Genomic DNA, 15,017 nt, shown 5'->3' with positions numbered 1-15,017 from the left:
TCTGTACATCTCTTGACAATCATGTCTTCAATCACGCCTGATGGGTATTTAGTGGAACCATCAGCAAGTTGGAGACATATCCGGGTTGGTTTAACTTCTTCAGTTAAGCCAAGCTTCCTGATAGTGGATGCAGGTATTAGGTTGATGCTTGCCCCAAGATCGCATAAAGCTGTCTTGGTGCAATCACCTTCTAATATGCATGGTATCAGAAAACTCCCGGGGTCTTTAAGCTTTTCAGGAAAGCATTTCAGAATGACTGCACTGCATTCTTCAGTGAGGAGAACTCTTTCTGTTTCTTTCCACTCCTTTTTATGACTCAAGATCTCTTTCATGAACTTGGCATAAGAAGGTATTTGCTCAAGTGCCTCTGCAAATGGAATCTTTATTTCAAGAGTCCTTAGATAATCTGGCAGTTTTGTTGTACTAAGGTGACCAATTGTGGCTTCAATTCAAAGTTGTTTGCAGCTATAGGAGGCACCATAATACTTTTTCCATAAAGATCCGCAGTAGGTGCAGAGTAAGATTCAAGTACTCTCCTTTGTTGCTGATCTCTAGTAATGGCTTATTAGGTCAGATACTCTGATCTAGTTTTACAATCTGAACTAAAAACTAACTAAAACATACTCAAAACTATATGAAATTATCCCCAAAAAGCGTATAAAATATCCGCTCATCAGTTGCTCATTCTCCTTTGGATTTGCCACATTGGCATTAGCAGGATTGTTAAGATCCATAGTGGATTCTATAGTCTTGTAAAGCCTTGCTTGTTGTAAATGCCGCCTGAGAGTTCTTTCAGGTTCAGGATCAAAGTCTAAGAGATGTTCTTTGTCTCTGTTCCTGCACATAAACAAACAGAAAACAAGAAAAGACGGGAATCCCTACGTCAGAGTGCAGAGAATTTTCAGTGAGGTACTTGTGTAAAATAACAAAATAAAATACTAAATTAAATAAATAAATTTCGAAAATTATAGGTAGAATTAAGTCAGAAAAATTCCAAATTAACAAGAAAAATAGACACGAAAAATTTAAAATAAAAATAAATAGGTGACACCAAACTTAATTTCAGAAATTAAGAAAAATTACTAGTAATAAATTCAAAAATAATGAGGTAGAAATTAAATAAAAATTAAAACTAAAACGCCTAATCTAAGCAATCAAGCAACTAATAGTTGTTAATCACTAACAATCCCTGGCAACGGCGCCAAAAATTTGGTGCAGAATTTACAACCACAAACTAACCGGCAAGTGCACCGGGTCGTACCAAGTAATACCTCAGGTGAGTGAGGGTCGATCCCACGAGGATTGATGGATTAAGCAATAATGGTTGATTAATTTACTTAGTTAGGCAAGCAGAAAATAGTTTTTAGAGTTCAAAAAAGCATTAAATAGTAAATTCAGAGTTTGAAGACAGGCAAGTGAATAGGTTGGGAATAAAATATAGAGAAAGCAGTTAAGGTTTCAGAGATATCTATTTTCCGGATTGACTTTTCTTACTAACTATTTTAATCATGCAAGATTCAATTCATGGCAAACTATATGTGACTAGACCCTAATTCCTTAGACCTTTCTAGACTACTCTAACTTTCATCAACCGCCAATTCCTTGGTCACTTAATTCCAATTAGAGGATGAAGTTCAATTCTAGTTTATATGCCACAGAAATCCTAATTACCCAAATATAAGAGGATTATATGTCACGTATCCCGTTAAGTTCAGATAAATAGAAATTTAGGAGAATATGTTTTTAAGCTGTTGTTCAAGTAAAGAGCTTTTCCAAGTTATACAAGAACTCAATCAGAAAGAGGGTCATACTTCCGTTCCACCCAAATTCATAAGATAAAGAACGAAAATAATTCTTGAAATATAAATCAATACATGAATTAAAATAGAAAAATAATAGTATCAATCCATACAAATAGACAGATCTCCTAACCTTAACATTGGAGGATTAGTTGCTCATGGTTCAGAGAGAAAAACTAGGATTCTGATAAAAATGTATTTTGGTTGAGGCGGAATAAAAAGTTAACTAATTGGAATAATGTTTTTTTTTTTAATTCCCCCTGAAGGGAAGTTTCTTTTTCCTTTTATATCTAATCCTAATAAATTTAAAATCTATTCTCTAAAACTAAAATAATATATTTTCCTATTTTAAAATAAAGTTTAAATCAGAATTAAAATATAGAAATCAGCAAGTCTTCAATTGATGGATGGGGACCACTTGCTTCGTAGTGTCCACGCTTAACTTGGGAAATAACGGGGAGTGTTCCCCTGAGTCCTCCATTCTAAAGCCTCTAATCCGTGTCTCTTAGGCTGAAAATTGGGTCAAAAACAGCCCAGAAATCGCCCCCAGCATTTTCTGCAAATTCTGCACGTGGCGCATGTCACGCGTACGCATCAGTCACGCGTACGCGTCGATGGTCTTCTTCACGTGTCATACGTACGCGTCAGGTACGCGTACGTGTCGCTGTGCAACTTCACTTTTCACGCATACGCGTCAGTCACACGTACGCGTCGATGAGCAAATCTCCAATTCACGCGCACGCTTCAGGTACGCGCACGCGTTGCTCCCACGGCAACGGTGCCAAAAACTTGGTGCAGAATTTACAACCACAAACTAACTGGCAAGTGCACCGGATCGTACTAAGTAATACCTCAGGTGAGTGAGGGTCGATCCCATGAGGATTGATGGATTAAGCAACAATGGTTGATTAATTTACTTAGTTAGGCAAGCAGAAAATAATTTTAAGAGTTCAAAAAGCATTAAATAATAAATTCAGAGTTTGAAGACAGGCAAGTGAATAGGTTGGGAATAAAATATGGAGAAAGCAGTTAAGGTTTCAGAGATATCTATTTTCCGGATTGACTTTTCTTACTAACTATTTTAATCATGCAAGATTCAATTCATGGCAAACTATATGTGACTAGACCCTAATTCCTTAGACCTTTCTAGTATACTCTAACTTTCATCAACCGCCAATTCCTTGGTCACTTAATTCCAATTAGAGGATGAAGTTCAATTCTAGTTTATATGCCACAGAAATCCTAATTACCCAAATATAAGAGGATTATATGTCACGTATCCCGTTAAGTCCAGATAATTAGAAATTTAGGAGAATATGTTTTCAAGCTGTTGTTCAAGTAAAGAGCTTTTCCAAGTTATACAAGCACTCAATTAGAAAGAGGGTCATACTTCCGTTCTACCCAAATTCATAAGATAAAGAACGAAAATAATTCTTGAAATATAAATCAGTACATGAATTAAAATAGAAAAATAATAGTATCAATCCAAACAAATAGACAGAGCTCCTAACCTTAACAATGGATGATTATTTGCTCATGGTTCAGAGAGAAAAACTAGGATTCTGATAAAAATGTATTTTGGTTGAGGTGGAATGAAAAGTTAACTAATTGGAATAATGTTTTTTTTTTAATTCCCCCTGAAGGAAAATTTCTTTTTCCTTTTATATCTAATCCTAATAAATTTAAAATCTATTCTCTAAAACTAAAATAATATCTTTTCCTATTTTAAAATAAAGTTTAAATCAGAATTAAAATATAGAAATCAGCAAGTCTTCAATTGATGGATGGGGACCACTTGCTTCGTAGGGTCCATGCTTAACTTGGGAAATAACGGGGAGCGTTCCCCTGAGTCCTCCATTCTGCAGCATCTAATCTGTGTCTCCTGGGCCAAAAACTGGGTCAAAAACAGCCTAGAAATTGCCCCCAGCATTTTCTGTGAATTCTACACGTGGCGCATGTCACGCGTACGCATCAGTCACGCGTACGCGTCGATGGTCTTCTTCGCGTGTCACGCGTATGCGTCAGGTACGTGTATGCGTCACTATGCAACTCGCTTTTCACGCATACGCGTCAGTCACGCATACGCATCGATGAGCAAATCTCCAATTCACGCGCACGCGTCAGGTACGCGCACGCGTTGCTCTTCGCTGTCATCTCCTTTGATTCTTGTGCTGCAGAAACTCCATCAAATCCAGCCGAATGCTACCTAAAATAAATAGAATTGCACAAGACTCAAAGTAGCATCCATAGTGGCTAAAAGATAATTAATTCTTGATTAAACTCAACAAATTGAATGTAAATTCATTAAGAAAAAATAGGAAAGATGCTCACGCATCAGGTACACCATCACAAACCCCACCTGGCAGGCGGTACACCACCACGAACCCCACCATTGCGAGCGGTACACCACCACGAGCCTTGCAAGATCTTCAATTAGAAAACAACACACACACGTGGGCGGTAAACCACCACGAATCCCACATACCATTCTCTTTAAAAACATGTGGGCGGTACACCACAATGAACCCCACAAAGCATTTTCATTTAAAAATATGTGGGTGGTAAACTACCACGAACCCCACAAACATCTCGACACTGGGCAAGCGGTAAACCACCACGAACCTTGCCAAATCAAGCTCAAAATAGTTTCATTTTCAAATTCATTACAAATTATTCATTCATATCCAAACAAAATCATCAATTCCTTTACATTTACATATATACATCATCCAACATCACAAACTTGCATTATCCACCACCATCACTTTTTCTCATGCCATTAATCATCAACCCAACTATTTCACAACAATTTGACACAATATACACATCAATACATGATTCAAGGTATCCTAAGTCATCTAGCCTAAGTTTTCACGACATAATATATTTTAGATATGAGAAACTGAAACCATACCTTGGCCGATTCCCCGTTAATTCCGAAATGTCACAATCGACTACCGTTTCACAAAACCCAAGGCTCCAAAACTCTCCAATGAAAATTCTGCTTCCAAGGTTCACTCCCAAGCATCCAATTTTTTACCAACTCCATCTACAATTCAACATAATTTCAATCTAATACAATTAATCATCACTAAATCAACATAAACTTCACTTAAACACAGATTTCACAAGGGTCAGAGGTTATTCACCTTACCGATGGAGATTTGGGTCAATACCCAGCAAGTTCGTAAAGTTAATTTGATCCTAAACGCCAAAATCACATAATCTCTCAAAAAATCAAAACCTAAATTCGTGAAAAATAGGGAAACAGAAAACTAGGTACACAATATCAAATTCCTTACCAAATAATTGAATGAATTTTATAGAGAATTTCGAGTCGAACACGTGGCCGCTGACGGCTCGTCAATCGAAGCTCCGGATCAAAAGTTACAGAAGATCAAATTTTTGAAGTAAAAGGAATTTTGGAGATTCATCAATTCCCTTCTTCTCTACGTGAATTGGAAGAATGAAGAAGAACAAGGCTCTTTGGCAAGCCTTTAATGAGGATTAGGTGGGTGGGCTTGGGCCCACTTGGGCTCGGTTAGCCTGGTTCGGCCTATTCGACCTAATCTTGGACCAAATTCTTTGAAATTAGTGTCAAAATTCTTATTTTGATTAATTCTTCCATTCTAAATTATAAAATTTAATTATCTAATTCCCTTGATAAATAATTAATTTATTAGCTAATTATTCACTAATTATGCAGGATTTACATTCTACCCACCTAATTAGGAATTTTGCCCACAAAATTCACTCTCCAATTGTCATATACGCGCTCTCAAATTCAACTAAACTCGTAGCTTCATTCTACCACTTTCCAATATCAATTCAAATACCTATTCACATCTCTCTTTCATATACACAACGTTATAAACTTAACCGAATTCAAGCCTATGTCGTACTCATCCGTTTGTATTTTCGTAAAAATTTTGATATAACCTTCCCTAAAAGTGAACTTAGCCACTTTAAAGGTTCCCTAAATTCAACAAGCTACCAACCTCTTCTTAGTCAAAGAATCCTTAGACCCTCAATACTAATATACCTTACCAATAAAATACTCTTTCAAGACTTATACTTAAGTCTATTACCTAAAACAATTTTGATAGTCGAACTTCCTCCCTATTTTAAGAATATTAAGCAAATTTGGAATCATGCAAATTCTATGTCCACGCGACCATCTCGAACTAAAATTTATAACAAGCTAAGGATCACAATTTGTTGACAATTCTAGCTCTAGAAATGAAGGAAAAACTATGACCGCTACCTGCAGTCTTTAGTTCAGCGTCCTACTTTCTAGCAAGATGGATATATGTTGCGAAAAGTCCTTGCGCGAGAACTTTTCCTTAATGGAGTTATTCTAAGGATCCTAGACTTCGATTCTGTTTGGGTTCCAAGGCAATAGGATTAAAATTGAATTTTATATAGATTTTTTAAAGTTTTGCTACACCATTTTGTAAAATATGAGAAAATAGCAAGTAGTAGTTGTTTTAGAAAAATCATGAAAATTTCAATTTTAGTCAAATGCCTTTCAAATTTGGTGGGTCATACTAGACTCATCCATGTTTCATTTAAAACAAGTTTCAGATCAATATCATGTCGTATGATGAGGTTATGCAACTTTAAAGAGAGCATTGTTTTAAATCATGTTGTTCTAAAATTTCAGTGAGCTAGTCGCCTTCCAGGTTGTATAATTAATTCTTCAAAATTGATATGAATCTGAAATTTGGACTGAATATCCTAGGCATGTAGAGATCTAAATTTCTTTTTCTTTCAATTCAAAAACTGATCAGAATTTAAAGTTATATAGATTGGAAGTTGCTACTGTAATAACCCGAAAACAGATTCTGCAACAAAAACCACTTAACTTCAAAAATTTATATATCCCAATCCACTTATTTGAACATTATGAAATTTTTATGGGATGATTTAGACTCTCAAAAGTTTTATAAAAAATTAATTTCATTTAAAAAAAGAGTCTAGATTGCTCCCAGAATTTTGTACGAGTTGCTGCCAAATTCTGCAGTAAATCCTGCAGTAAGCAATTTAAACCTTTCATATCAGCTTTAGTTTCCTAAGCTTCTAACTTCCTTAAACTCATGGTTCTAGCTTCCTTTTGGCCATCCAGACTTGTTTCACTTATTGTCACAACCCCAAGATTCCATATCATTAATTTTACTTTCACACAAGTACAGATACATACAAACATTCATTCAAAATTTCTACAGCAGAACTAATTTCCGATAACCATACTTCCAAAATTCACCATAAATCATATATTTAACGAACGACCTTACAACTTTCCAGTCCAACTCAAATTCCATCAATTAATCACACAAGACATCCATAATTCATTTGCAATTATCTACCAAACTTTTTAGGCATTTATAATTTAAAATCTTTGATTTCTAAAAATATCCCCTACTACTCCCCATTGCAACTATCCGGTGTTAACATTACCGCAAGCTTCTGCTGCGTCACTCTGATCTCAAATCACTAAGGACTTACTTATCTACCAATGTTAACCAAAACTCTCCTTGTATCTCTTTACCTCACTAACTAAACGTCGTCGGCCACTACTTCCGCTGTACGAGTTCTAATCCATTGGTTACTTCCACCACCAAGTCTATTATTGCTTCCTTTATCGTTTCTAGTTTGTTGTCCCAACCTAACAGTAGTAGCTTGCATAAACATAGCCATCCTCTCTAGTGTAACCCTGAAATTTTCCGTATCACCTCACTCGCGTCCACGAGACGCCCTTTGGGTCTTGTCCACACCAAACAAGTGATATTAAGGTGATCAATCTTAATATCTCAAGTCTAGTGATTCAAATCTCCAAAAGTATGCTCATGAGAATTTATGCTATATATGTCAAGCAGACATCCTAAATAGCATGTACACACAGCCAGAGTATGTCCAGAAGCATAGTCAGTCCATTCCCCAGTCTCTACGGGAACGAGCTGCTCTGATACCATAATGTAACACCCTACCACACAGAGTCTTATGCTTAAGTAATAAAACTGAGGTGGCAAGGTATTATGACCTCTAAAAGTAAAAATATATATAATAATAATAATTGAAAGGAGTTTATACCGAGAAGCCTTTGAAGGAAAGATTAAACAAAAGCGTTAATTAGAAAAGCGCATCACTCATGTAAGCGACAAGTGTAAACCGGGTAGGATAAGAGTAAAACAACACATAAATACATAAAAGAAGAGTTCCAAGATATAGATAACATGGCTTTTGACTCGGCTCACGAAGTTAAAAATCGGCCAGAGCATATATACAGATATATAAAATAAACCCAAAATGCCCAACATACGATTTATAGAACCTGTTTCTCCAAATGTACCTCTAAGAGGGATAAAACATGATATACAATGGAGAAATAAAGTATCTACATACATATCAGAAACCAAAATAAAATCCCAAATAGCTAGAGTCCTTCGCCTCAGAAACTTCCAGAATGCCTCAGCGACGTGCCTTACGTCCTGCATCTAAAAAACACAAATATCGTATGGGATGAGAACCGGAGGTTCTCAGTATGGTAACAGTGCCTACATAACTAACATATAAGGTCCCGGGAAAGCCGAAGGCGATCCTAGAACTTCAGAAAAAAGATTCAAACCTAAAAATGAAATCTAAAACCATAAACTAAGGAGAGGTATCTATGTTTTTAAGGATTCCTGGTTTTTATCGCAGTTCTAACCTAAGTCCCTAAGTTCATCGCCTTTTCTCCAACCATCTGAAATACCAATACACAGACAAACAATGCATATAGATAAAACACAAGTAGTTTACAATTACAACAAATAGGACATATAGCAGTTAAGCATGAATATCAATTACGCAACCCAAGAAGGCAAAACCAAACAAGCCACTCAAATGTATATGATGCATGCCTTTCCTACTGGCCGGGAGCTCATGTGTCGGTTACTTTGCCAGAACCTGACACATCCGGTAGCTAACCCGGATATTGTCCTCTTGAAAACTGGTGGGTGGTACACCACCACGAACTCCACCATTGCGAGCGGTACACCACCCCGAACCTCGCAAGATCTTCAATTGTAAAACAACACACACACGTGGGCGGTAAACCACCATGAACCCCACATAATATTCTCTTTAAAAACATGTGGGCGGTAAACCACCATGAACCCCACAAATATCTCCATGCTGGGCAAGCGGTAAACCAACACGAACCCTGCCAGGTCAAGCTCAAAACAGTTTCAATTTCAAATTTGTTACAAATTATTCATTCATATCCAAACAAAATCATCAATTCCTATAGATATACATATATACATCATCCAACACCACAAACTTGCATTATCCACCACCATTACTTTTTCTCATGCCATTAATCATCAACCCAACTATTTCACAACAATTTGACACAATATACACATCAATACATGATTCAAGCTATCCTAAGTCATCTAGCCTAAGTTTTCACGACACAATATATTTTAGATATGAGAAACTGAAACCATACCTTGGCCGATTTCCCATTAATCCTAAAATGTCACAATTGACTACTGTTCCACAAAACCTAAGGCTCCAAACCTCTCCAATGAAAATTCTGCTTCCAAAGTTCACTCCCAAGCATCCAATTTTACCAACTCCATCTCCAATTCAACATAATTTCAATCTAATACAATTAATAATCACTAAATCAACATAAACTTCACTTAAACACAGATTTCACAAGGGTCAGAGGTTCTTCACCTTACCAATGGAGATTTGGGTCAATACCCAGCAAGTCCATAAAGTTAATTTGATCCTAAATACCAAAATCATATAATCTCTCAAAACTCAAAATCTAAATTCATGAAAAATGGGGAAATAGAAAACTGGGTACACAATATCAAATTCATTACCAAATAATTAGGTGAATTTTATAGAGAATTTTGAGACGAACGCGTGGTCACTGACGGATCATCAATCAAAGCTCCTGATCAAAAGTTACGGAAGATTTAATTTTTGAAGTAAAAGGAATTTCGGAGATTCATCAATTCCTTCTTCTCTGCATGAATTGGAAGAATGAAGAAGAAGAAGGCTGTTTGGCAAGCCTTTAATGAGGGATAGGTGGGTGGGCTTCGGCCCACTTGGGCTCAGTTTGCCCGGTTCGGCCTATTCGGCCCAATCTTGGGCCAAATTCTTTAAAATTAGTGTCAAAATTCTTATTTTAATTAATTCTTCTATTCTAAACTATAAAATTTAATTATCTAATTCCTTTATGCGGGATTTACACAGATGGTCGAATAAAAAAGCCGACAATCCAACCTTTAGGCTGGTCCGAACAGTGCAATGACCGGACAAAAAATAAAAACTGTTGGAACCAGTTTGACCAGGCTGGGTTTTAAGAAAACTAAACCGGAGGGTTAGAGAAACCCGGACTGGTTAAGAATTTTTTTTCTTCTGAAATCCGCGCCCCCAAACGAGGTCGTTTGACGTCTTTAATATTAATAAAAAAGAACCCTAGTTCTGAAGCTGCCCACCTCTCTCCCTCTCTCTCTCTCTCTCTCTCTCTTTCAGCTCACCTCTGTTCACCGTCACCACCGAACGTTTGCCGCGCTCTCACCGAATCCTCTGCGACGTTTGTTTGCGTCTCACCTCTCCACCGTCTGTACTCGGCTACTCACATCTCGCGGCACCTCCCTTCGCTAGTGTGCGCTCGAGCTATGTTTTTTTACTGCTCGTCGTCCGTGGTTGTTCCTGATTTTACTGCAGCTCCCCTAGTTGTCTCTGCTCGATTCTGCCTCTCAGTCTTACTCGAGTCTCGTCTCAGTCACACTGCCGACGTCTCGTTGTTCATCAGTCTCGTCACCGTCGTCTCAACGTCTCGCGGCCTTCCTTGGTATCCTCGTCGCCGGCGGTAGAAGCAACTAGTGGGGTTGTCGCTTTCTTTGTCGCCTTCCGTTGGGTCGTCGTCGCTTGTCGTCTTCTGGTTTCAGATCCTTGCCTTTTACGAGTCACCATGGACCGTGGATCGTCTACCATTGGTGAGTTCCTGTATCATCGCTTGCCCTGTTCTCTCTTTTCCAAATTTCCCTTCTCTCTCTATTTTTCAATGTTGCTGAATTGCTAATCAATTAATTTTCCTTGTTGTTGATCTAAATGTGGCTGTAAATCATGACTTGGAATTGCACAATGGCAAGTAGCAACTCGTCAGGGGTAGCCTTTGCCTCTAAAGAAGTAACCTTAGCTGAAGTGGTGAGCTTGACATAACAATGGTGACTTGGTGAGCTTCATGCACTCGGGCAGTGTATCAGGACGCCACCGTTGAATGATTTGTTGCTTATTCAAAATGTTGCGTAGCAATTCTAATGAAAGTTAGAAAAATAAACATGTACAACAGTTTGCTTTGTGTATAGAAAGAATGTTATACGCACGTAATTAGTGTCTGTTCAAAATACCCCAAAAGAATTCAACACATTTGAGATTGTAATTAAGATGAATGCTCTCAATATGCACAGATGTTAAAAATTTCTGTGCCAATTATAGTGGTCAAAGATCAATAAATCTTAAAAATGAAACCACTACCAGAAAGCAATTTTATATCAAAGAATGCTCCGGAGTCTATCGTCTGAGGGAACACCCAAAACTAATGACTTTATGATCTACTCATAAGTAGGAAACCGCAGCTGAATCAATCTAAATAACTTATATAACCTTAAAATAAATAGAAAAAAAAAAACAGGTATAAACCATATCAACATTGCATGCTTTTTACAATAATAGAACTTCACTTGCGCCCTCCAAGCATGCCAGGTCCCATTGTACCTGACATGCCGGATGACGTTCCACTACCAGTCATCTTCACCCTTCCATCTGTGTTTCCAAAAACATTCAAATCTTCAAATAATCTGTAAGATGGAATAAAGGGCCGTTGTCCGCTGCTTGTACTGCCTGGGCTCCTTTGGCCGAAATTTGCCCCCAGAGCAGATCCAGCACCATTGGAAGGAAATGTAAAAGGCCCTGTTGTGTTAGCTCGAGGATTGGAGAACGAATTGGTAGGAGATTGATGGTTTTGATAGTTGGGATAACCCAGTGTTGAGGCCCATGGCGGTGGAGGGTAACTTGACTAACTTCCCGGTTTCGCCTGTAATATGTGGTACCTTAACATACAGAGTGGTCGAACTTCAAAAATATTTTTGAGGTGAGCAAAACTTTAACATAGAAATTACATAATATTTATACTTAAAAATGATATAAAAAAATATAATTACTTAGAACTTAGTTTGAAAATTAAAAAATTAATAAGTTGTAACTTATAAAAATTTTCCATTAGTCTACACTAATAAAATCACACTAATAGTTAAAGAATATTTTAATATTTTATGTAAAAAAATAAAACCAATAAGACATAAAATAGCATTAAAAAATAAATGAATTATTATAGTGATTTTGATGATGAGTTTTATTGTATTTGTTCCGGGAGTTACCTGAAACGTTGATTTGGTCTTGAACGTGTGGCAGCATCCGACCTGTTGATATCGAGGTGCCGCCTATCCGAGTTCCTCGTGAGGAGGTGGGGGTGGTACCTGCAAGAGACTCCGATGTTTAAGTTAGCAAGAGTTTTAAGCAGGTTTTTAGTAGATTAGAACGTGAGTTATACTTGGGGTGTCAGTATATTTATAGTAGAGTTTGATGACCTCCCTGGTGGTGGTAGTTCCATCTTATCTTATCTCATATCTTAGGAGTTTGTTTGAGTCTATCTTTTGGAGAAGATAGAATTGGGGTCTATCTTTTGGAGAAGATAGAATTTGAGGCTTCTAGAAGCAGAGACCTACCGTGTGGAGCTAAGCCCCTTGGATGGTGTCCGACCTCTTTAGAGAGATCGGGTAGGGGATAAAGGCAACCTTCCAGGGTTGGACCTTTTATCCTTATTGAACCTGGCTTCATGTTTGGGTCAGGGTATGAATAGTACCCCTGTTTGAGTCCTGACCTTTTCGTAGATCGGGATCAAGCATCTCGAGGCTCCTGCTTGGAACTCAGATGCCCTGCCCTTTCGGAAGTCGAGTACTTCACGTGTTTCAAATTTTTGAACGTTACTGACGGGGAAAAAATCGTCGGTAAAGAATTTCACAAAAATAATCACGTTGCAAGTATAGATCTAAACCGACAATTAAACCCCATTCAAATTTAATTTGTTTGTCACTTAAGCAAACCCAAGAAAATAAACCGAATTATTAAACCCCGGGTTGTCTCTCAAGGAATTGCAAGGAAGTGTAGTTATTATTGGTTATGGGAGGGTATATTTTTGGGTTTTTTAAATGTTGAACAAGGAATGTAAATGACAATAAAATAAACTAATAATTAAGAAAAGTCCAAGCAAAGATTGATAATTGGAATTCCTATCCCCATTATCATAGTCACTTGTGATGGTAATTGCCTTTTGCTATCACTTAGTTAACCTCTAACAATTGAAGGTAAGTCAAATGAGCAATTCAACTTGAGTTCACAAGTCCTAATCAAAGACTAGAGTTAGTGAAGCTCAAGCCAACTAGCTAGTTTCAATCACCAACCAACAAGGGACTTTGACAATTCAAGAGTCTCTAATTGATCAATCCAAGTTAAGAACATAAAAAGCTAATTTAAAATCCAACCAAGCATTTTATCGAACACTTGGAAGGCACAAAATAAAAGTATAGAAAATTAACAAGGAATAATAAATCTAAACAACCAATTGCAAGCATCAATGATAACAAATGAATAAAGAAGCCATAAACATGAAACATAAAATTGCATTAAAAAGGAAAATCAAATCTAATATGAGAATTCATAAACTAAATTGGCAACATAAAGTAATTAACAAGGGAAGTAAATAAACAAGAATGCTAGAACAAATAAAAGGAGAAGAGAAACTAAATTGAAATAAGATAGAATTCAGAAATTGAGAAGGAATAAAACTAAGAACCTTAAAACCTAGAGAGAGGAGAGAGCCTCTCTCTCTAGAAAACTACATCTAAAACCTAATGTGTGTATAATGAGTTGTGAATGAATGAATCTCCCATCCAGCTCCACTCTACAACTTCTAAGCTGTGTTTTCGGGTTTGGAACTGGGCCAAAAACAGCCCAGAAATCACCCCCAACATTTTCTGATATCTGCAGCACATGATGCTTTGTCATGCGTACGCGTCACCCACGTGTACGCATCGTTGCCAGCTTCTCAAAACATCATTTTCTTGCGTTCCTTCCAGTTTTACATGCTTCCTTTCCGTTCTCTAAGCCATTCCTGCCCTATAAACCCTGAAAACACTCAGCAAACATATCACGGCATCGAATGGTAATAAGAGGGGATTAAAATTAGCAAATTTAAGGCCAAAGAAGCATGTTTTCAATCACAGTACAAAATTAGGAAGGAAAATGTAAAACATGCGAATTACATGAATAAGTGTGAGAATAATGGATAAAATCTACTAAATTAAGCACAAGGTAAACCCTAAAAATAGGGTTTATCAATCTCCCCACACTTAAACATTAGCATGTCCTCATGCTAAGCTCAAGAGAAACTATAAGAGAGTGAAGAGGAATGGTAGAGTTTATGAAATGCAACCTATCTATATGAGTGCAACTAAATGCAAAATGCTTTTGCCTACTTGGTTTAAAAGTAAATAAATTCTCCAAGAATAAATATAAACTAGATTCCACTAATTCAAATCTCAAAATAAAGTATAAGTAGACTTGCAGATGAAAATAGCTCATGAAAGCCGGGAACAAAGAATCGAGCATCGAACCCTCACCGGAAGTGTATACACTTTAGTCACTCAAGTGTTTAAGGTTCGACTCTCTCAATTCTCTACTAACCTTTCTTTCTAAGACTTGCTCTTCTTCTACTAATCAACAAATAATTTGATGCACAAATACACATATCAAGAGGTCTTTTAAGGGTTGTAATGGGGTTAGGGTCAAGGTAGGATTGTATTTGGTCAAGTGGACTAAAATCTGAATCCTTAATTAACCCAAACTTTCCACCTAACTTAGGACAATCCATGTAATCAAAATACCAAACCTAACTATCCATTAACCATATTTTTCACATACTCATGCATCATAATTTCGAGTACAGTACATATGCATTGCTATCACCATTTACTTTGGGGCATTTTGTCCCCTTTTATTATTTGCTCTTTTTCTTTTCTTTTTCTCCTTTTTTTTCTTTTTATTTTTTTCTTTTGTTTTTCTCAATGCATACGATTAAGATATTGGATGCAA

Source organism: Arachis ipaensis, chromosome B04 (assembly GCF_000816755.2).
Source record: "Arachis ipaensis cultivar K30076 chromosome B04, Araip1.1, whole genome shotgun sequence".
NCBI classification, from domain to species: domain Eukaryota; kingdom Viridiplantae; phylum Streptophyta; class Magnoliopsida; order Fabales; family Fabaceae; genus Arachis; species Arachis ipaensis.
This window is presented reverse-complemented; position numbering follows the sequence as displayed.